Raw genomic sequence first — 24,634 nt, 5'->3', positions numbered from 1 at the left:
TTGAATTCTATGTCAGGACAGGAGGCTCCGATTATGCTTGTTCAAAGCTCGTCCACCACAACAGACGCAACAGTAACAATTGGTTTATAGTAGAATTGCTTGAAAACAGAGTCTGAAGACCAGTCTGCAGCTTTCATGATGTCAAACAAAGTAGCACCCATGGAGTAAGCTTTTGAGGCCATTGCCCCTCTAGTAGAATGTGCACCAAACACAGAAACATCAATGCCCGCCTCGGACATGAGCCAGCGCACCCAGCGAGCTAAAGTAGCCGGTTAAACAGGGCGAAAAGGCTTCAGTAAGGAGATCAACAGCTGACCCTGCATGTCAGTGCGTAAAGAAGCGGTACTCACCTCGTAATCCTTCAAACACTGAACAACACAAAGATTGGGATGATCCGGAAAAGAAGGATACGTAATGGAGGAGGTGTTGGTTTTAGTCCTCCTAGAGAGAGTGAAAGTAACACCTTCAGGGGTGAAACATCGACCCGCAAGATCTAGAGCACGAATATCCGAAACACGTTTGCAAGAAACTAGACACAGTAACATGGTCAGTTTTGCAGACAACTGTTTGCGAGATAACAAAAGATTAGTAGGCCAAGCCTCCAAAAATTTTAGAACAATCGAAACATCCCACAAAGACACATATTTCGGTGTGGGAGGTTTCGCGAGGCGAATACCTTTCAGGAGTTTGGAAAGCAAATGGTGTTCACCAACAGGTTTACCATCAACGTGGATATGGCCCGCCGAAATGGCAGAACGAAAACTATTAACGGTTCTATAAGCCAAACCAGAAGTGGCCAAAGAGGTCAAGAAATTAATGACTAGACTGATATCCGCTGAAACGGGATCAACCTCCCGTTGAACACACCAATCACTCCAGCGTTTCCAGGCTCCTCGATACCGCTTGTGGGTATTGGGAGACCAGGCGTTACTAATGAAGGCGGCAGCGTCGCTAGAAATGCCTGGGACCGACCAACGATCCTCGAGATTCGCCATGCTAGCAACTGGAGAGTGCCGGCGAGAATGAGGGGATGCGGATCTCCGAGAGGATCCAGCAACAGATTCCGCTTCAGGGGAAGAAGGAGGGGAGGAGCACAGCACATTTCCAAGAGAACCGGGAACCACGCTTGAGCTTTCCACAAGGGAGCAATCAGAATCAGCTCCGCTCGAAATCGTTTGGTGTAAGCAAGGACTCTGGGAAGCATCATAAACGGGGGAAATGCATAACAAAGAGTCGACGGCCACTGTTGGAGAAAAGCATCCGTGGCCAGAGCTAAGGGGTCCGGTCTCCAGCTGTAAAACCGGGGAAGCTGTGTATTGAGGCGAGAGGCGAAAAGGTCTAGGTGACACTGGCCCCAAAGCCGAAGAATGGCGCGGAAGACTCGAGGGTGAAGTCTCCAGTCGCTGAAGTCCCGAAGATGTCGGGAGTGCCAATCCGCAACCTGATTGTCGCGGCCCGGGAGATACTCTGCAATAACTGTGATCTTCCGGTGGAGGCAAAAATGCCAAAAATCCTTGGCAATCTCCGCTAATATCTTGGACCGTGTCCTGCCCAGTTTGTTGATATAGCGGACTGCCGACACATTGTCCATCCTGAGAAGAATGCAACAATTCGCCTGTAGGGGGGAGAAACACCGAATCGCAAAGGAACCCGCTAGGAGTTCCAGACAATTGATATGGAGAGACAACTCCTGAGGAGACCATCGACCCCCTGTCGAAACTGACCCGCAACGGGCTCCCCAACCCCAGCGACTGGCATCCGATTCGATTATCAGTTCTGGAGACGACCCGAACAGGGCTCGACCGTTCCAGGCCTCCATGTGGTCTAGCCACCACTGCATCTCCATCCGCACTTCCTCCGAGAGAGGAACTTGATCTGAATAGCGGAGACCCTTCCGAAGATGCTGAATTTTCAGGCGTTGCATCGCCCGGTAATGAAGAGGGCCTGGAAAAATCGCCTGAATCGAAGACGCTAAAAGACCTACCACTCGTGCCAACGACCTCAGTGACACAGTCTGTCTGGAAATAACAGATGTCAACTCTCTCCGGATGTAGCGGAGCTTCTGATTGGGCAGAAGAAGCTGACAAGTCAAAGAATCTATTTGAAACCCCAGAAAATCGATAGACTGAGTGGGAACCAAAACCGATTTGGGAACATTGACCAGAAAACCCAGAGACTGCAATAGAGTGATGGACCATTCCAGGTGTTGCAGAAGCTTGGGAGGGCAATCCGCCATAAAAAGAATGTCGTCCAGGTAAATAATCAAACGGACCCCCCTGGAACGAAGATGCTCTACAACCGGCCTCAGCAACTTCGTGAAGCACCATGGTGCTGACGAAAGGCCGAATGGGAGAACCTGATATTCGTACCATTGGTTCAGCCATTGAAACTGTAGGAACCTGCGATGGGGCTTGTAAATCGGGATAGATAAATAAGCATCTTTCAGGTCCAGACGGACCATCCAATCCCCTTCCCGAAGGAGATCCCGTAGAAGATGGATACCTTCCATCTTGAAGTGTCTGTAGATCACCACGCTGTTGAAGTCCTTCAGGTTGAGAACTAGGCGAGACCCGCCTCCTTTTTTCTCGACCAGAAAGACTGAACTGACAAAGCCCCGTGGATGGCGTTGGGTAGGAACAATCGCCCCTTTGGAGAGGAGCACTTCGATCTCCTCCGACAGACAAGTCTGAGAGTGACTGGAAAAAAGTAGAGGGGTCGGCAGACAGGTTTGATGAATTGGATGATAGAACTCTATCTTGAAACCTTGAACGGTTTCTAACACCCAAGCATCGTTGGAGATCATGCGCCAATTGTTCAGAAAATACTGCACTCTGCCCCCCAACATTACATCGCATGCCTGAATTAAGCTCACCTGTAGCTCCGGAATCTTGATATTGGCCTTGGTGGCCACCGGAACGTCCCTTGCCGTATTGTCCTTTTCCTTTACGGGAAGGATAGAAGTTGGCGCGGGTGGAGTAGCCAGAGTCGTATTGACCACCACGTTGCTGCGAGCCACCCCTCTGGGACTGTTGTTGAGATCCACGGCCGAACGACCATCCCCTTTGTCGTCCGGCCTTGGTGAAAACCGGACGCATGGCCCGGCGCAAGGATGCCTGCGCTTTATCTATGCCGCTGAAGGCAGATACAAACTTAGTCAACTCTTTCAGGAAGGGCTGTCCAAAAAGAAGGCCCTGCGCTTCTGGACCGGCCTCAGAGGTTGCCAACTCCGCTAACTTCGGATCCAGTTTCTGGAGAATGGATCGACGACGTTCTGCTGAAATGGCACAATTAACGTTCCCAAACATGCAGACGGCCCTCTGGGCCCATTCTATGAGTTCGTCAGGGTTAACTGTCGCCGAGGCTTCTTTGGCCTTGAAACCCAGGTCTAGGATCTTAGATAGGGGACCCAACATGTCCATTAACTTATCCTGACAAGACCGCCAGGAACGGTCCAGGCCCTTTTTGGGGTCTTTAGAATATTTTTTAAGGTAGGTGACCATCATAGGGTCCACCTCCGGGGTCTCTGCAATATGGTCTGCCAGGTCCGGTCTCGGGCATTCAGAGCGAAGCCGAGCTCGGACAGGCGCTTCAAAGGGATGGCGAACATGCGCCTCAAGATAAGCCGCCACCGCCGGAGCGGGCAACCATGACGTGGAATTAGGATGGACAATGTCCTCTGGTTCGAAATTGAGAAGGGGGGGACGCTCAAGAGCGTCAACAAAATGTTCCTTGCGGAGACGCTTCTTAGGAGGGGAATCATGACCTGAAGAGGCTTGACCATGGTCGGACTTCTCCGCATAAAGAGACGCAGAAGATTTGGGCTTGTCTGAAGATAAAACCTTCGCCAGTCTCTGAAAATCTGATTTGTGAGGGTTACCAGGAGACTTTGCGGATTTTTGGGAAGGAGGCAACCAGCCCTGTTGAATCGCATATTCATTTAGATGACGTTTAAGGGGATTAATAGCCCTTACCAGTGCCTTGTTAACAGAAAGTTGAACACCTTTATCCAACTCCTCCACCAAGTCATACTCAAGAGAAGTATCCTCCTCCTCATCATAATAACAGTCTTCATCTGCGTCATAGAAATCAGCCATTGCACAAAGTGCAGAAAGTCAATGCCCACAAGACTGTAACAAATATGGAGTATCAGAGATACCAGTAAAGGGGGAGTGATAACCCCAAAGCAGGCTTAAATGAGGCTGGAAACAACCAAACACTAAGCAAACAGAATAGAACGTGGAGGGAGATAAGCCTGCCAATTATAATTCACTCTAGGCAGAGCCTATGCACATTAAATCACAACCGGAACACTTTCCTGTGCTCCGGCGTCAAAAACGGGGTCGAAAGTGCAGGGCTGTGGGCAAGAGCGCTGGGAAGCTTTCAGTCAGCGAACCGGCGTGAGGAAAAGCCTGCAACCGGAAATAAACGCAGCGCGCATGCGCGACGCTGCTGCCACTCGCACAACCGGCTCGAGAGCGCTCGCGCTCCCCCAAGGAGCCGACGACCCCTGCTCCCGCTCCACTAGGCTACCGGGCACAAGCGGCCAGGCGCAGGGAGGCGAACACACGCTCCCAAGAGGACACGCCGCGAATAAGCGCTACAACAAATACCGGCACAATATTAGAAGCCGAAGCACAACACACGCGAGCGCCGCGCAACAGTATTCTTATGAAACAATGCAGCGGAGCACAAAGTAAGCGCGTGCAACAATGTAACAAACTTCCAAATGTATCAAAAGTAGAAGTAAATGGAAATAGACTTAACTGGCTGCGGAGCAGCAAAGAAAGAGGAAGAAGGACTAGTATTTGGACCTTATATAGTGTTTCCTCTAAGGGTCATCCCAAGTGTTCATGGGATTTGTAGTTTTTGTTTTTGATTGGCTGCTGAGCATTTCATTAAAAGAAATGAGAAAGCATAATCGGAGCCTCCTGTCCTGACATAGAATTGGTGACGTTCCTACATGCCTACTTGTCTCGACAACCACAAGATGACATCTGACCAAGTCAACATGATGAGACGAATCCACAGGTTTAACTTGCCAAGACAGCATGGAGATACGCAACTTTAAGCACACTAAAGGCGACATATGAAGACACTCAAGAGCTTCCAACGCAACACAAGATGCCAAAAGTAACAAAAGAAATAGGCACAGCACTTTTCGTTTTAAATAACAACGTGCGCCATGATCAGTGCGCGCACAAACCTTCTTGTGGATTCTCTAACTTTCAGTGTTTAGTGACGCGTACAAATTCTATTTCAGGACAGGAGGCTCCGATTATGCTTAGTCTCATTTCTTTACTGACACATAGCAGCCAATCACATTACAGTAAAGAAAAAACAGAAAATACGTCACCCATGAACCCAGGGCAACCATAGAGTACAGCCATAGTATATAAACAGTCTCAGAGGTAACCACTTCCTCTTTCTTTGCTGCTCCGCAGCCAGTTAAGTGCAAACTTGTTATTCTATTCCTGTTTAAATTGTATTATTGGTTTAAATTCATACCGCTTTGTGCGCGCTGTGTCATATTGCTTTGGCGCTTATTTCGCGCTCTTGCTGCCGTCTTGGTCGTTTTTCCATTTCACTCGGCCGGCGCGTCGGTGGGAGCGTGTGTCACCTCCCGGGGTCGGGCACTTGCTGCCGTTTGTCCCGTACTTTAGTGGAGGGAGTTGGGGACTGTCCTGCCTCGCGCGCGTTCAGCGCGAGCAGGCTCCTTAGCTGTCGGGCGAGCCGTGTGTCTGCGCATGCGCGACCTTTGTCCCTAAGGGCTTTTCCTCGCGCAGCTGTGTTTTCTGTCAACACAGCGCCGGCTCTTAAACGCGTCTGTTGACGTATACGCCCACTGCCTGTCAGCTTGTCCCGTTTCGACGCCGGAGCTTGGAAAAAGGTCCCGGTTGTGAATTTGCATAGGCTTTGCCTAGAGTGGTGATTTTTTGGTCGGCAAGCCTCCCTCCACGCTTTAATTCTTGTGTTCTACGCAGTTTTTCCTGCTTCTCTTGCTGACTGTGAGGTTTTTTCACTCCCTCAGACTGTGTCACTGACATACCAGATTCCTTGTCACCTGGTGGGCTGATTTACTACACTACCAGTGTATCATGAGTGGCTCCTATCATTTCGAGGAGGAAGGTGACTTTGAGGAGGAGGGGTCTGACTTTTTTGAGCAGGACCTGGTTGAGGCCTTGGACAAAGGGGTACAACTCTCTATGAATAGGGCAATGGCTCGCGCCATTACACCCCTGAAGCGCCATTTGACGCAATATGCGCAACAGCAAGGTTGGCTTCCCTCCAAGAAGTCCTCATCTCCTGGTAATCCCCATTCTTCGGACTTTAGGAAGTTGGCTCGGTCCTTGTCCTCTAAATCCAAGGCTGTCCCTGTACTGGTAGAGAGCGACGACCATGATGCTTCCTCCTCCTCATCGGAGGTTTTGCCTCCTCCTCCCAAAAAACGTAAATGCAAAGAACATTTTGTGGACGCCTCCTCTCGGCCTCCTGTTTTAACTTTTGAGCCCGAGGATATTGTGCACCCGAATTCTTCCGCCTGGCTTCCTTCCCCGGCTGTGGCTGAGTATGTTCAGCAGTATATCAGGCACCCTTTTGATAAAGATGTACGAGCGCGTCTTCGCTCGGAGTGTCCGCGACCAGATTTGGCGGACAACCTGGCGGACACGCCGGAGGTCGACCCTACCATTCTTACGTACATGACCAAATTTTCCAAGGACCCCAAAAAAGGTCTAGACCGTTCCTGGCGGGCTTGTCAGGATAAAGTTTTGGACCTCTTAGGTCCTATCACAAAAATGTTGGATCTCGGCTTCCGGGCCAAAGAAGCGTCTACCACTGTCGATCCTGACGAGCTCATTCAGTGGGCACAGCGGGCCGTCTGTTTTTTAGGGAACGCCAACTGTGCCCTCTCAAGTGAACGCCGGCGTTCTATTCTTCTGAAACTGGACCCGAAATTGTCTGAACTTTCTTCCTCGGAGGCAGGCGCTGCTGCTCAGGGTCTTCTTTTTGGTCAATCCTTTTTGAAAGAGCTCACCCATTTTGTCAGCACTTTTAGTAGTATTGACAAGGCACAGGCCACCTTAAAACGGGCCATGCGTCCGGTTTTTAACAAGGCCGGACGAAACTGGGGACGTTCGTCCGGCCGTGGTCAATACCAATCCACTCAACGTGGGAACCAGTCCCATAAGGGAGGCCAGCAGGATTCCAGTTATGCCCAGCGGTCTAACTTCTACCCTTCCAGGAAAGGACGTGGGCAGTTCAAGAAAGGAGGTTCAGGTGGCTACTCCGGCGGACGTCAAGATTCCGCCGCTTCAGGTGAGACTTCTTCCTGCATGCAGTGTTGTTCTGGGGGGCAGGATCCGCCATTTTCTAGCCAATTGGCGCGCAATCTCAGGCGATGCTTGGGTGCTGGAAACGGTTCAGGGATTCAAAATCGAATTCTATCATCCCATTCACCAATCTCGTCCTCCCTTCCCTCTTCACTTCTCAAAGGAAAGTCAGGAGTTCATCACAGAGGAACTCAAGTCTCTGGTATTGAAGGGGGCCATTGTGCCGACAGTCCGCCATCCGCAGGGATTTGCCAGCTCGATTTTTCTGGTGGACAAGAAGGGAGGAGGTTCACGGTTGGTCCTCAATCTGAAGGACTTCAATGCGGGGGTAGTTTACAGACACTTCAAGATGGAGGGTATCCATCTGTTGAGAGACCTCTTGAGGGAACGGGATTGGATGGTTCGTTTGGACCTCAAAGATGCTTACCTTTCGGTCCCGATCTTCCATCCACATCGCCGTTTTCTGCAGTTTCAGTGGCAGGGGACTTGGTATCAATACCAAGTCCTTCCCTTCGGCCTTTCGTCGGCACCGTGGTGCTTCACGAAACTGTTACGTCCTGTAGTGGAATCGCTCCGCAGTCGTGGGGTTCGTTTGATCATTTATTTGGACGACATCCTCCTTCTGGCGGATTGTCCGGTCCGACTAATGACTCATTTGGACTGGACCATAGACCTTCTCCAGTCCCTCGGATTTCTGGTGAATATTCCCAAATCTGTTCTTCATCCTTCTCAGGTCATCGATTTCTTGGGGTTCAGAGTCAACTCCATCACTTGTCAGCTGCTGCTGCCCCAGCAGAAGATTCGCTATATCAAGAAGGAATTGAATTCCATTATCTCGAGTCCGACTGTGTCATTGAGGTTGTTAGCACGAGTAGTCGGGCTTTTGGCGTCTTCCCTGCAGGCAATATTTCCAGCACCGCTACATTATCGGGCCCTTCAGCGTCTGAAGATCCAGCATCTTCAGCGTGGCCTCCGGTATTCCGATTTGATTCCTCTCTCGGAGGAGGCCAGGCTGGAGATGCAATGGTGGTTGGATCACATGGAGGCCTGGAACGGCAGAGCCCTCTTCGGCTCCTCTCCGGAGATTGCGATCGAATCGGATGCCAGTCGTTGGGGCTGGGGAGCCCGTTGCGGTCCGATCTCGACGGGGGGACGGTGGTCTCCGCGGGAACTTTCACTCCACATCAACTGTTTGGAGTTGCTAGCGGGGTCATTTGCGATCAAATGCCTGTCGCCTCTTCAATCCCACTGCTGCATCCTTCTCCGGATGGACAATGTCTCCGCAGTGCGTTACATCAACAAGCTGGGGGGAACTCGGTCGCGATTGTTGGCAGAGATTGCCAAGGAGTTCTGGCATTATTGCCTCCAACACAAGATCACTGTTATTGCAGAGTACCTTCCCGGGTCTCGCAATCTAGTGGCGGATTGGAACTCCAGACATCTGAGGGACTTCAGCGACTGGAGACTCCACCCCAGGGTGTTTCGTCAACTGCTTCGCAACTGGGGTCCGTGTCTGATCGACCTCTTTGCGTCCCGGCTCAATGCCCAACTTCCCCAGTTCTTCAGCTGGCGACCGGATCCGGAGGCTCTTGCCACCGATGCTTTCCTCCAGACGTGGCCGACATCCCTCTGTTATGCGTTTCCCCCATTTATGATGCTCCCGAGGGTTCTGGCCTACGTGACGCGCTTTCAGGCGGAATTGATTCTGATTGCCCCTCTCTGGAGGGCTCAGCCATGGTTCCCTGTTCTTCTGGAGATGGCATGCGACCTGCCTTTTCTTCTTCCTCAGAAGGCGAATCTCCTTCTAGATCCATTGCAGAATCCGCATCCCCTGGTTCAGTCCGGCTCCCTCCTTCTGTGGCGAATTTCGGGGAACGTTGGACGGTGCCAGGCCTTTCTGAGGACGCTGCCAGATTCCTCAGCAATGCCTGGGCCCCTAACACTCACAAGCGCTACAGAAGTTCCTGGAAACGTTGGAGTGATTGGTGTGCTCAACGGCAAGTTGATCCCACATCGGCTGATATCTCTTTGATATGCAATTTTTTGTCCTCTCTGTCCTCCTCTTCGGGTTTGGCTTATTGCACAGTCAACAATTTCCGTTCCGCCATTTCGGCGGGTCATCTTCCTGTCGATGGCAAGCCAGTTGGGGAACATCCTCTCGTAGCCAAACTTCTGAAAGGTATTCGTATGGCTACTCCTCCTAAGCCTAGATATGTTTCCCTATGGGACGTTTCTGTGGTACTGCGTTTTCTGGAGGCTTGGCCGGTTAATTCCTTATTATCTCGTAAGCAACTTTCAGCCAAGCTTACTATGTTACTGTGTTTGCTTTCCTGCAAACGCATCTCTGACGTCCGCGCTCTAGATCTAGCGGGTCGTAGTTTCACGCCTGAGGGTGTTTCCTTTCGCCTTTCCCGGCGCACAAAAACTAACACGGAGATCATTTCGTATCCCTCTTTTCCGGCTCGACCTAACCTTTGTGTGGTTCAATGCCTTAAGGAGTATGAGGTGAGTACTTCTCTTCATCGATCTGATATGCAGGGTCAATTGCTGATTGCGTTACAAAAACCCTTTCGTCCCGTTGCTCCAGCCACTTTGGCCCGTTGGGTGAGATGGCTTATGGAGGAAGCGGGCATTGATGTTTCTGTTTTTGGTGCTCACTCGGCTCGGGGAGCCATGGCCTCTAAGGCTTTTTCATTGGGGGTCTCTTTATGTGACATTATGAAAGCTGCTGATTGGTCCTCAGACTCAGTGTTTAAGACATTTTATTTCAAGCCTGTTCCTACTGTTGCTTCTGTGGTGGTGGATGAGCTTTAAACAAGCATAATCGGAGCCTCCTGTCCTGAAATAGAATTCAAAATTTGCTAACATTCGTGACAAGAATTTTCAATTCTATTAAGGACAAGGAGGCGAGGATTATCCCACCCGTTGTATATGCATGTATCTATTATATTGTTACTATGCAATGCTTCATAGATCTTTCCTGTTGAAATGTAATGAATGCTTTGATTTTTTCTCTACCCACCCTTTATTTGCTCATGATTACACAGGATGTGTATTACGGCTTTGTGTCTCTTTTCAGGCTCTGATCCCAAGTGAGGTTCCTCCGGCTCCGCCCTTGTGGAAGTTCTGCTGCGAGTTTCTACTCCTCGTTGGCCTGCTTCTGTTCCTGTGGCTTTTGGAAGTTCCTCCTCCTCCTCGTTCGGATTTTGGTCCTTTCGGATGATGTTCTCCGTGGTTTTTCTAATGTTCAATTGGTTCTTCCTACTGGATTTGGACAAAGAAAGAGGAAGTGGTTACCTCTGAGACTGTTTATATACTATGGCTGTACTCTATGGTTGCCCTGGGTTCATGGGTGACGTATTTTCTGTTTTTTCTTTACTGTAATGTGATTGGCTGCTATGTGTCAGTAAAGAAATGAGACTAAGCATAATCCTCGCCTCCTTGTCCTTAATAGAATTGAAAATTCTTGTCACGAATGTTAGCAAATTTTGAATTCTCCTCCATCTCTGTGCCTCAGTAAGCAGCAATTTTGGGTGCACATTCTCGCCTACAACCACCCAGCACGGCGTCATCTAACGTCGTCTTCAACAGAGTTATTTGGAGCATGAAGTCTGACGAAAATGTGAGAATGTCGGGTTCAAGGTGAATGAACACAAGGCTGTTTTTTTCTACACCCACGGTGAATGAAAGTTTATTTTTTTCAAAGTGACTACCATCCAGTTCTAGTATATAATTTTTCTTCTTCTCGTTCCACACCAGGATTTCAAGAAACTGCCACATCAAACTGCCACATGAAGAAATTTCTTTATAGAAATGGGGAAAACATACTTGGAAGGCTTATCAAAGCTCTTATTTTCTCGAGTGCAGCATAGGATAGTTCTTAATGGTGTAATCTTGTTCATGTATTTTCTTGTATTCCGTGCCAAGTGTTACGCTGCCACCTAGTGCCAAATTCGATTATGACTGTAATCTTATGTTTTCCGTCCGAGTGAAGTTTATCCACACCATTTACCATTCTGTTCCTGTACTTGGAGTTAGCAAGTCTGATGCTGGAATTTACGTTTTTTATTGCCTTTCTATGCAATATGTGTGTGGCAATATTGAATTTATGGTATACATTTTACTGTGTGTGCATTTTTTTGTTCAATGCTTATCTATGCTTTTCTCTTTTACAGAGCCTGTTTTCTTTCACCTGGAACTAATTTACTGTCAGTTAAATATGTATGCAGAGTTTGTCTACTTAGAGGCTATCTAATGAAAAATTCATGTTCATAGCATTTGTGTTTCAGCTTCCACGTTATTCTCCCTTACGGTAGGGACGTTTTTAGTCTTGTTTAGGAGGGTAGCTGTACTACATTATCCGTTTTATTAGGGATGGGTATGGGTTTGGTTTTACTTCCTCCTATAAAGGTTTAAAACAACCCCTACACAGAGGTGAGTTTGTGGTTATGGTTCTCATAAAGCGTTACACGTGGCCTTCTCATTGAGGTGGGTTTATGAGTGTTTCCCACTTACAGTGCTCAATATAGTAACCCTTTCTCTGGGTTGGTTTTGTTCAAGGGTACGATTCCCAGTAATAGTTCTTTGATTGGTAACCCTTACATGGGGTATGTTTATGGGGTTTCCTCCATTTAACATAGCATGTACGATCCAATACCCTCCACTTCCTGGAAACTCCCCGATTTAAACGCTCTCGGGAAGGTGGAAAAACTTTTGAGGTCTGTACTTCTCAGCGCTGGAACAAGCTCCCACTAGCCTTACGCACCTGTCAGACTGAATCAGCCTTCCGTAAATCCCTGAAAACACATCTATTCTCCTCTTAACAATGGAAATCTGACCCCTTGACCTCTATTTTTCAGAGTTCTCAGCGCCGGGACGCCCCGTTGGGGCCGCTGCACGCTCTACAAAATTCTCAAACAAAATTCTCAAATAAACATGTAACCCTCCCTCAGGGTTGGTTTGGATTTATGGGTACTGTTTCCCTATACAGGGTGTATTCTCTAAGTTTATGGTCCCATATTAATCGGTAAAGTCTGTGGGGCATATTATCAAGCCTGTGCGCTAAAATTATCGCCGCTTTATCGGCCGAAAACGGCCGATAAAGCGGCGACAATGGGCTTGATAATATGCTCTGTGGAATTCCAATCGAAGCACATGTTAGATGTGAAGACATCTAACATGGGCTTCGATTGGAATTCCACAGAGCATATTATCAAGCTCATAATCGCCGCTTTATCGGCCGTTTTCGGCCGATAAAGCGGCGATAATTTTAGCGCACAGGCTTGATAATATGCCCCTTAGATCCTTACATTAGGGTGGACTTTAGGGTCTTAATTCCCAAGTGTTTGTACCTCATATCAGGGGTACAAAATGGATTTTAGCTCCATCTTCACAGCGTTTGTATCATTCTTTATGTGATGTAATTTGTTCTTTTGCAGGGGAGACAGCCATTACAATGCGGGCTTTACATCGCGCTACCATTACGACGCAGCCATCACAACGCAAGTCGATACAACAACTTGCACTGGATGGCGCTATATACTAAGGAATAGTATGATTTACTATTCCAACACCTTCCCTACTGTTACGTAGGCTGGAGTTGGAATAGTAAACCATACTGTTCCTAAATCCAGTGCCTAGAGCGCAAGTTGTTGTAACGACTTGCGTTGTGATGGATGCGCTGTAATGGTAGAGTGGTGTAAAGCCCTCGTTGTCATGACATACATCCCCTTGCAGAAAGGGATTACATTTGCGGGGTTTGTTTATTGGGATTCTGCCAAGTTACATTACTTTAGGTCATGGGTATTTTACCATTATGTTGCACATAACTTCTACACGGGGTTGGTGTGCATTGGTTGGGTCCCATCTATGCTATACAAGGTCGTTCCTTCACAGGATGTACATACATGGGTGTTAGACCCAAATACAGTGGCGAGGTGTTTACCTTTTGCCTTACGCAACAACATTTTCTCATTTCTTTTTTTGGGAGGAGATGGGTTACTGTACTCTATTTATTAGTTGTTGTATATTATGGTTCGTTATCTCTCATGATGTTCTTTTAATTGTACATCCCTGGTTTTGAACCATTCCTTAGAATTGTAATTTTGCTTCTTTTGCAAAATTAGTAATCTGTGCATTATGCAACAGAATGTTTTATAGTTTGGGATTTTGTACTCTGTGTTTTTTTATTTCCTTTCTCTCTGGTTTATTGCTTCCTATTCTTTCGTTATGCTTATCACATTCATGCATTCCAGAGTTTTGGATTATTTCTTGCGAATGTATTTTTTTTCTTGTCTACAGTTTTCTCTTTGTGCATTGTTGTTTCTCTGATAACAAAGTCACTTTTGTTTTTCATTTTAAAAGTGGGGGATGTGTTATGCCCTGCTTAGTGCTTTCATATCTTGCAGTTTAACAGTCCACCTGCTTCTCAGCCACTGTGTGTTTGTAGTAGAATGTTGGTAATGCTGTGATGCGTTAAATGTTGGGTGTCTCACTGAGTGAGGTATGACAGTTACAGATGGGATGAGCAGCAGGCAGGCTGCTCCTGGTGGGGTTTGCTGAGCATAGGACCAAGAGCTGATTACTGGGCTAACCTTCTTCATTACTACCTGTTCTTCTGGTCTACCTGTCTGATGTACCTGCTTATCATCCTTCTGTACAACTGGAAAAAAGGTACTTAAGAATTTATATGGCTACCTGCGTCTACTTTCTACCACAGAGTACAACAGATATATACTGCCTTCCTTGAATCGATCAGAATTGTATGTCTTTTTTTTAAAGTCACTTGTAATGTGGTTACAGTTGGGGTTCAATGTTTGAAGACAGGTTCTTAGTCTTTGTTGTCTTCACTCTCTCACTTTTATGTTAGTAATTGTTCTATAGCATGTTCAAAGCAAACATTAATTCTTTGAAAAAGCTGGCCTTCTAGGCCTTTACCTGAAGAGATCTGCCCTGTCTCTTTCCAAGCAGTCAAAGTTGAAGGCAGGTCTTCATGAGAGTCCTGTTTCTGTGCTGATTCTCACTAGGAACCAAAAACCATGATCAAACTGTGTGCCCAACAGGAAAGGATCCTCCTCTCATGGTTGTCAGCAGAATAGTGTCCATGAGGCTCCTTTTTTATACTCATGCTGAGGTTCTGGACTATTTGTCTAATGTCCAGAGGTGTCAGGGAAACACACCCAAAGACCCCTGAGTTCCTTCCTGTCTCGGTGCACAAATAAACAGAGACACTGGCTTCTCGATGGTGGCGTCAGAGACCAAGGTTTATTTACTGCAGGGATACAGAAGTCACAGGAACCACACAAAGGCAGATTCTAGGAGACTGTTCCAATTGTACAAAGTGGGTCGCTCCTTTTATACATGGAAAATGACTTTAGGCAACATTGTTAAAATATCTTTCATGCCTAGCCCGGTATCCCAAACAAACAATAAACATATACCAAACGATAATTATTTGTAAGTTCCAGTATTCGATAAAGCCTTCATGTCAGTTTTCTATTCATAGATCGATCCGCCTCATCGTAAAAAATGTTTCCTCCCCATAGTAAAAGCCCAGAAGGAAAGGAGCAGAGCCAGGTGTAGAAGATAGAAAAGCAGGATAAGAAATGCTTGAGGGTCATAAAACGGGCACGGCTACTGTCTTCGGCCTCCTAATCGTAATCAGGTCAACGAACACGAGAACCAGTATAGCAGGACTGGCCTCACTGAAAGGGAGGCAGCTTCTGCCAAGTCACGCAGCATCAGCTTTCTTGAACTAAAGCCTACGTATCCCTAACAAGGTGATTCAGCCGGGGTCAACGTTCGTCCATTGACTATGTGAGGGCAAGAAACAAGATGGACGCCGTATCTAAAATGGATGCCGTGTGTTTTCAACAGAATGCCCTGTTTCTCAGTGAATCCGTACTTGTACCACAGCGAAAACACTGCTGTCAGATTGTCTCCCACTAAGAACCACGCTGCAGGAGCGACGATATTCCCAACCCTCTATCCCCACCCAAAACGCAGTCCGCAATATATATACCACTGCACACTACGGCCTGAGCCAGGAGAGAGGGAAGGATAAAAAGAACAAAACCCGGGGAAGATGAAGACTTCAAAGGACCCAGTGTGTCTCCAGCTCTTAAGGCTCTCAAGGGGTACAGAAAGAAACTCACACCCTGCAGAGGAGAGATAAACAGAAAGAACACAGATGAGAAATCACACCCTGCTTTACTCTCTCTATGCACATACTGCCTTTTGGGAGACACAACAACCCCCTTTTGTCTTACCCGCAGAGGGCTTCAGTATCTCTGTACTGGAGACTTCGTGCCTCTTGATCGGTATTGAAATCTTCTAGAGTTAACACCACTCTATAGGAGTTTTCTTGACTCTCTGTACACAGTAGGGGAAAAAGTCTTCCGACACAAAAAACCCCTTCAGTCTTGGATATGTATAAGTAAAACGTCCCGCTTCCCAACACAACCCGAAAATTCAGTGGCCACAAAAAGAAAAGAAAAAACGCCAACTAACAGCTGGTTCGTAAATGAACCTTAATTGCACACAAGGACATCGAGTGAGATCCAATACCCGGAAATGAATGCACTGGCGTTCTTCAAATGTTCGCACGCAGCCGCGTACAAACTCCAATGCAGAATCAGGTACTTAGCGCTCCAATGTCCGTAATCCCAATCCAGATTCTGAAAGGTATCCTTTTCAGAGCGAAGCCTCGCTCTGCAAACAAATAGTCTCTCAGCACAAAACACGAACTCAGCAGATAATCCCACGTAGCTCGGTCACCAGAAAAGACAACGTGACCGGTAACTAAACCAAGCACTGACTGCCCGGTTTCATCTCCTTAAAAGCGATCACATGGGTCAAGAGGGAGGGGTGTATTATTCAGCATGTGCACAGAGAGAAGACTGGGCGCAGCCTGCTCTAAATCCCAACAGTACCTCCCCTCAAAGGCCTCCCTACCGGACGGGGCTTGGACGGGTGGCGTAAATGAAAAAGCCTCACCAATCTAGGGGCGTGTACCCCACTTGCTGCCTCCCAGGTACGATCCTCAGGGGGATATCCTTTCCAATCAATCAGATACATGAGTTTCCCGTTCCTTCTTCTGGAATCCAAGATAGCACTAACCTCGAACTCCTCGTCCTCACCTACCACCACAGGAGGGGGGGGGCAAAACCTGCGTGGTAACCACATATGGTTTTAAAAGGGAGGTATGAAAGACAGGATGGATCCCATACTCATCAGGTAACCCCAACTTCATTGCTACAGGATTAACCACTTTGATAACAGGAAAAGGACCCACAAATCTAGGCTGTAATTTACGTGACCCCCCTAGTCTCAAATTCTTGGTGGAAAGCCACACCTTATCCCCCACCCGGTAAGAAGGAGCAGGGGCCCTATGTTTATCTGCCTGCCTCTTCATGTCAACCTTGGCTTTCTCTAGATGTTCCAAAGCCGTGTTCCAAATCTGAACCAATGAGAGCCCCAAGGTAGTCACTGCAGGTACCTGGCCTGAAGGCTGAATAGGGATTGCTCGAGGGTGGAACCCCATGGAACAAAAGAAAGGGGTAATTCCCACACCTGAATGCACACTGTTGTTATATGCAAATTCAGCCAGAGGGAGAGCCACAACCCAACTGCAAGACAATGACGTTACCAGACACCTCAAATACTGCTCCATGGTTTGATTGGTGCGCTCCGTCTGACCATCCGACTGAGGATGATAAGCGGAGGACAGACATAGTTTCATCCGTAAAGCAGCACACAACTCAGTCCAGAAACGAGAAACAAACTGAGCCCCCCTATCCGATATAATTGCCAAAGGCAATCCATGCAAGCGTACCACGGAAGACACAAAGATCGTTGACAATTCCCCAGCAGTAGGTAACTTAGCTAAGGGCACAAAATGCGCCATCTTAGTGAATGAATCCACTACAACTAATATGGCTGTAAAGCCAGACTCCAATGGTAAGTCTGTCACAAAATCCATACTTATTGTTTGCCATGGAGCGTTGGGTACTGGGAGAGGATGCAACAATCCTGAGGGCTTGTTATGGGTCGGTTTATTCACGGCACACACAGGACAAGCCTTTACATACGACTGTACATCACTAGCCACTGACTCCCACCAAAACCACCGCAAACAAACCTCCATAGTTTTGGTGGTACCAGGATGCCCAGCGAGAGAGGAAGAATGGCACTATTCCAAGACCATATCCCGAAGATCAGGGGGAATAAACAGTTTGTCCTCATGATACTGCAACCCATTTCTTAAGGAAAACAAAGGTTGCGACAGCCAAGGTGTAAGATCGATCTTTCCGATTCTTAACTGAACCAACTCTTTAAAGTCATCAGTGGAAGTGCTGCCCACTATCCTTTCAGGAGCAATGAATGAACACCTCTCTTTCTCAACTGTCAGGTCAGTGTGTTTCACATGGATACGGGACAATGCATCTGATTTTAACTGCTGCACTGCGGGCCTATAGGTAATGATAAAATCATACTCATTAAAAAATGAAACCCACCGCATCTGACGAGGGGTTAAGGCTCGCGCTGACTGGAAGAACTCCAAGTTTTTGTGGTCAGTGAAGATCGTTATCGGATGCCGAGCACCCCACAAATGATGACGCCACTCTTCAAAAGACAATTTAATGGCCAACAATTCACGCTCCGCCACGGTATAATTCCTCTCAGCGGGCAGCAAGGTTTTAGAAAAAAAGGCAATCGGATGCATGTATCCATTCTCCACGTCTCTCTGGGACAACACCCCCCACTGCGCACAAAGAAGCATCCGCCTCCACAAAAAAAGGCAATGTAGGGTCAGGATGAACCAAAACAGGTGCTGTAGTGAACCTTTCAATTAATAGATTCAAAGATGATTGAGCATGATCTGACCAAACAAAAGGCACCCCCTTCCGTAACAACACCGTCATGGGGGCTATGATCTCTGAGAAATATGAGATAAACCGCTGATAGAAATTGGCAAAACCAAGTAGGACCTGAATCTCTCTCACACAAGTCGGCGACGGCCAAGAAGTGATAGCTTCTGTTTTCTTGGGATCCATCATAATCCCTTTTTCGGAAATCACAAACCCCAAAAACTCCACCTTAGGTGTGTGAAAGCTACACTTTTCTAGTCGGACGTACAGCTGGTGTTCTTTCAGGCGCTGCAATACCTGCCCAACATGGACTTCGTATTCCGCAACAGTGTTAGAGAACACAAGGATATCGTCAATGTAGACGATGGCGCTCAAATCCAAATATTCCCTCAGTACCTCGTTGATGAAAAACTGAAAAGCAGCCGGAGCGTTACATAGCCCAAAAGGCATAACGCAATACTCGTAAAGGCCAAATTTGGTCCGGAAGGCAGTTTTCCATTCATCGCCTTCACGGACGCGGATGAGATGGTAAGCACCCCTAAGATCTAACTTGGTGAAAACCGTTGCATGCTTCAGTTGATCAAGCAACACAGGTATTAAGGGAAGAGGGTACTTGTTCTTGATCGTACCCTTGTTGAGCGCTCTATAATCCACACACGCCCGAAGTCCCCCTCCTTCTTTGGAATGAAGAAGATAGCCGATGACACAGGCGAGGAGGAAGACGGATGAACCCTTTCTCCAGCATTTCTTCGATATACTCCTTCAAATGCTGTTCCTCAGGGCCCGACAAAGCATAGACACGACTACAAGGTAGCGTCGCCCCCGGCATCAAATCAATCCGACAATCGAAAGGGCGGTGAGGGGGAAGTTCTCTAGCCTTTCCTTTATCAAACACTTCACTAAAGGCCGAATAGGTTTCAGGGACTCCCAACTCTTCTCCCGTTCCACCAGAGCTCACCGCACAAGTCAAGGGGGTTATCCAATCAGTGGCTACCTTGTAACAACTCTGGAAACAGTGAAAGGAGTCAAGGGTCACAGTTCTACTTATCCAATCTATTTTGGGATTATGTGTCTGCAACCACGGTACTCCCAGAACCACGCCAAAAGAAGGGGCATCAATCAAATCAAATCCTATTTCCTCCGAATGACCATTGTCTCCTACCATACATAGAGGTTCAGTCTGACGTGTAATTGTACCTGAAGACAATTCAGTACCGTCTATGGCTCGCACAGGCTCAGGCTGTTCCTTGTAAACCCAGGGAACTCCAATTCTTTCAGCCAACTTGATGTCCATAAAATTCCCCGTAGCACCAGAATCTAACAATGCCGACACTGGAGCCCTATGGTTGTTTGAGATAACCAAACAAATGGTGATGGTGAAATGTCTGGGGACCCTCTTCACAATGCCGGGTATCTGATACGGGGTACATAGAACCATAGATTCCTCAACCATGGCGTCCCTGTGCACACAGGCCACAGCCTTACGAGAGGGCTCCTTAGAAGGTTTCACTGGACAGTCCCTTGCATAGTGTCCTTCATGGCCACAATATAAACACAGATTGTTGGATCTACGCCTTTCTTTCTCAACCGAAGTCAACGGTCCCCTTACTCCACCTATCTCCATCGGTTCGGGGGTCTGTTTTAACTCCCCCCCCCGATCCCCTTAATTCACTCCGAATAGGCAGAGGTCTTGACAAAAAATGTCTAGTTCTTTCTCCCTTCCTTTCCAACAACCTGTGATTCAACTTCACCACCAGATCAATAAACTCAGTACAATCCGACGGAGGATTAACCACCTGGGAAGCCACATCCTTTAGTTCCTCGCATAACCCCTGATAGAAAATGGAGGTTCGTTTGTCAACAGGCCAGTGAGTTTCTGACACCAACCTATTGAAGGTGGGCACATATGTAAGTAGATCTTGTTTGCCTTGTCGTAACTTCAATAGCTCAGCGTCACTAGCTTGCATAAACGCATGTTTAGCAAAAAGGGCATGCATCAAATCCTTGAATAAATCATAATTATTCAACACAGGATCATCATTCTCCACTAAAGGCACAGCCCATGTAGCCACAGTCCCTGCCAAATAATATATCACAAATGCCACTTTGGCGGAATCGTTAGGGAAGGCTGTGGGCCCGCACAAAAAATAGAGATGACATTGATTCATGAAGACTGCAAATTTATTTGAATCCCCCCGTAAAGCGTTCAGGAACCGCTAAAGGGACAGGAGTAGGGGTGGTGACATTGACAGTCATAGGAGCAGAGCTGTTACCAGCTCCTCTGTCATACTGAAAAGTGGCGGGTTGTAGCAAAGGTTTACCCGCCCCCCAACTTCCCTGTTCACGTGACCTGGCCACATCCAACTCCCGACGCAACCCCTGATTCTCCTGCTTTAGGTCCTGCAATTGCGTTTGCAAAGCCGTTATGGCACCCATTAATTCCTGCATAGTGGGGACCCTCTCTTCCTGCTCATTATCCTCATTCTTATCAATATCCATCCTCGCTCGGGCAGCGCAACTATTCGTGGGCTTGGTTTTTTGTCAGATTGTCTCCCACTAAGAACCACGCTGCAGGAGCGACGATATTCCCAACCCTCTATCCCCACCCAAAACGCAGTCCGCAATATATATACCACTGTACACTACGGCCTGAGCCAGGAGAGAGGGAAGGATAAAAAGAACAAAACCCGGGGAAGATGAAGACTTCAAAGGACCCAGTGTGTCTCCAGCTCTTAAGGCTCTCAAGGGGTACAGAAAGAAACTCACACCCTGCTGAGGAGAGATAAACAGAAAGAACACAGATGAGAAATCACACCCTGCTTTACTCTCTCTATGCACATACAGCGTTTTGGGAGACACAACAACCCCCTTTTGTCTTACCCGCAGAGGGCTTCAGTATCTCTGTACTGGAGACTTTGTGCCTCTTGATCGGTATTGAAATCTTCTAGAGTTAACACCACTCTATAGGAGTTTTCTTGACTCTTTGTACACAGTAGGGGAAAAAGTCTTCCGACACAAAAAACCCCTTCCGTCTTGGATATGTATAAGTAAAACGTCCCGCTTCCCAACACAACCCGAAAATTCAGTGGCCACAAAAAGAAAAGAAAAAACGCCAACTAACAGCTGGTTCGTAAATGAACCTTAATTACACACAAGGACATCGAGTGAGATCCAATACCCGGAAATGAATGCACTGGCGTTCTTCAAATGTCCGCACGCAGCCGCGTACAAAGTCCAATGCAGAATCAGGTTCTTAGCGCTCCAATGTCCGTAATACCAATCCAGATTCTGAAAGGTATCCTTTTCAGAGCGAAGCCTCACTCTGCAAACAAATAGTCTCTCAGCACAAAACACGAACTCAGCAGATAATCCCACGTAGATCGGTCACCAGAAAAGACAACTTGACCGGTAACTAAACCAAGCATTGACTGCCCGGTTTCTTCTCCTTAAAAGCGATCACATGGGTCAAGAGGGAGGGGTGTATTATTCAGCATGTGCATATAGAGAGGACTGGGCGCAGCCCGCTCTAAATCCCAACAACTGCCACATACTAAAGGGATCATTTACGGTTCACTGGTACCAAAATCATGTCAGTACTACGATACCGAAAACACGGGTTCGGATCGCTACAGAACCTCAGACCGTCCTTTTGCCCTTACATAGGCAATAACTCACTCTATGTCAGAGTCTATCTCTATATTCATCACATCACTGATATGGTGTTGGAGCATCATTCTATCTCGTAACGTCTTTCCCAAAACAGGCGGCCTTCTTGCGCATGTTGCAGCACAGAGGCCACATAAGGCAGGACCACACTGAACAATGAGACAGCATGAGAATAGGAACACCAACACAACACCAATGACCATCAGAACCTTCCATCCCCATGCAGATAACAGATTCCAAAGCCATCCGATCAGCGACCAATCTCCTTTATCTACGTGAATAGAGTCAGCGATCTTGTGTAACTTAGAAATGGCCTCGTACACTGTTGGAGCATTATTAGGAATAAAAACACAGAAACTCGATTGGATCATCTTTCATACTCCACCTCGGTCTGCAAGTATTACGTCAAGAACCATACGGTTCTGCAACGTCATGAGGCGATCCGCCTGGAGCTCAGCTGCCAAGTTACTAAGGGCACCAGCAGTTTCAGCAACAGTGGATTCAACTACCCGTGTTAGTTGACGCAAGTTCCTACTATTGGCCATGGGTCCCCAGAACGGAAGGAATCCCTTGAAAAAGTCTCCTGCTTCTTGGCCAGCAGTATCTTCCTTGTCGAAGACACCTCTCACAACTCTAGTCTTGTGATAATCCGGTGCAACAGTGTATGTCAGAGGTAACAGTCGGGCAATATAACATGAGCCTGAAAAGTCAGCAGGCAGCCATGTATATGCTCTGTCTTGGCAGACAAAATAGGTACCCTTAGCAGCTAAGAATGCAGGGGAAGACTGTGATGGAAAAATGTACGTTTCAGTACAGTCGCTCTTCCCTAGCCGGGCTCTTGGATTCCTCCCATTCCCTTGCAAACAGACTTGACCTTGGTGGGGTACGACCCAAAACGGAGTCGAGCTCTTGCGCTTATTTTCTCCCAAACTAATGCCATACTCCGTAGCATTCCAACCCATATAAACTCGCAACTCATCCTTGGGAATAAACGGAGTGTTATTGACATCTCTAACCATGTCAGTAATTCCCTTTATCAAGGCTCTATTGGCGGAGTTATACCTAGTGGAACGCGGAGGTCGCGGGGGATAGGTCTCAAGAGCATAAACGAACATGGTCTGAAATGCCCAAAATGATCCATTATAACTAAAGGGCAGAACCAGATAGGGGATACCCTTGTCCATGGTATGTGGTATCAGACCGCACACCCCGCAGTTTGTTGTATTTACTACCAGTTGGTGTCGGTGCAACAGCTGAATGAAAGTGTTATTTATAAACTCAGAGCGTCAAGCTTGCTCATGTGCAGGAAAAGGGTGGAAAGAATGAAGGGAAACAATAGTCGGAGAAACAGAAACATGGGGAGGTACTGTAGATGTAACAGGTGCAAAAATTAACTGGATACCGAAAACAATTCCGCCCACCAAAGTTATTAAAACAGTCAAAAATGTCAGAGCACATTGCATTATGAAACATTTGCTATGCAGAATTTTGTACAGTTTTGTCTTGCGAGTATTGATAACGTTAACTCATCGCAGTTCAGGAAGCTCCATCTTCTACAACCGTTCGCAATCGGATGATTTGTACCTGTTAAAAAATGCCTCTGTCTACCCTGGGAGTTCCCAAAATAAACAGAAGAAACAGACCTTGTGTCTGGCCCCCTGCAAGTTAAAACTAGGCACACGTTGCGTCCCTACGGCAACCCAGATGGCAAGGTTAAGAGAAATAAAACAAAAAATTAATGAGCAAAACTTCCTGACTGAAAAGAAAATGGTAAGATCGATCAGTTTTCAAATAGAAAAGTACTTATGCAATGTTATTGGTTCATAAAATGAGAACGCAAGTTGTAACAGAATTTTTCAGGTTGTGTCTGATCTCGAAAAACAACGGATCTGAAGATGCGGCAATGTTCAAGTCCACAGGTGGCAAATGTTCATTTTGTACAATGCTCTGTTCAGGGTTCAAAGAGACAGTTCCTGGTGCAATGTCAGAGTTCTGTGTTTCAGTTTGTCTGTCCGTTATATACTCTGCATCGCTGAAAGGGACAAGCCTAGGAACAGGTTCTGTCTCGGAATCACCAATTCCCTGTCTAACCCAACTGTCATAGGGGAGTGGGAGAGGCACACGCTTCGTATGGGTAGCGTGCACCCAATTTTTCCTGCCGGCTAGGCGCACAGCAGTTCTTGTGGCCAGGAGCACTTGAAAAGGACCAACAAATCTCGGCTGAAGGTTTCGGGTTCGTCCAAAATTCCTTACGAGGACAAAGTCCCCGGGTTTCAATGCGTGTCCTGGACCCTCTGGCGGCTTAGGCAAGGATTCAAATACCTGTTGATGAATAAGACTCAATTTAGCAGTCAGGTCAAAAAGGTAATCATTGGATATTCGATCTGGTTGAATTCCTTGGGCCCAGGAACTCCCCAAACATTAGCAGGGCGACCAAACACAATCTCATATGGGTTAAGCCCTACTCGAGAATGTACAGTCGCTCTGGTAGACAGTAAGGCCAAAGGCAGTGCATCCGGCCAAGATAAACCAGTGGAAGCCTGGATTTTAGCAAGTTTCAGCTTCAATGTACCATTGTACCCCTCAACCAAACCTGCTGACTGTGGATGATTCGCACTGTGGAATTTTTGCTTAATTCCCAAATCTGCACACACACTTTGCATAACTTTCCCTACGAACTCACTTCCATTGTCCGACCATACAATCCGTGGCATGCCATACCTAGGGAAATACTCTTTGAGGAGGATTTTGGCAGTGGACAGGGCAGTGTTA

This window comes from Lissotriton vulgaris, unplaced genomic scaffold (assembly GCF_964263255.1).
Source record: "Lissotriton vulgaris unplaced genomic scaffold, aLisVul1.2 SCAFFOLD_1857, whole genome shotgun sequence".
Lineage (NCBI taxonomy): Eukaryota > Metazoa > Chordata > Amphibia > Caudata > Salamandridae > Lissotriton > Lissotriton vulgaris.
The sequence above is the reverse complement of the archived record's forward strand: the minus strand, read 5'-3'. Positions refer to the sequence as shown.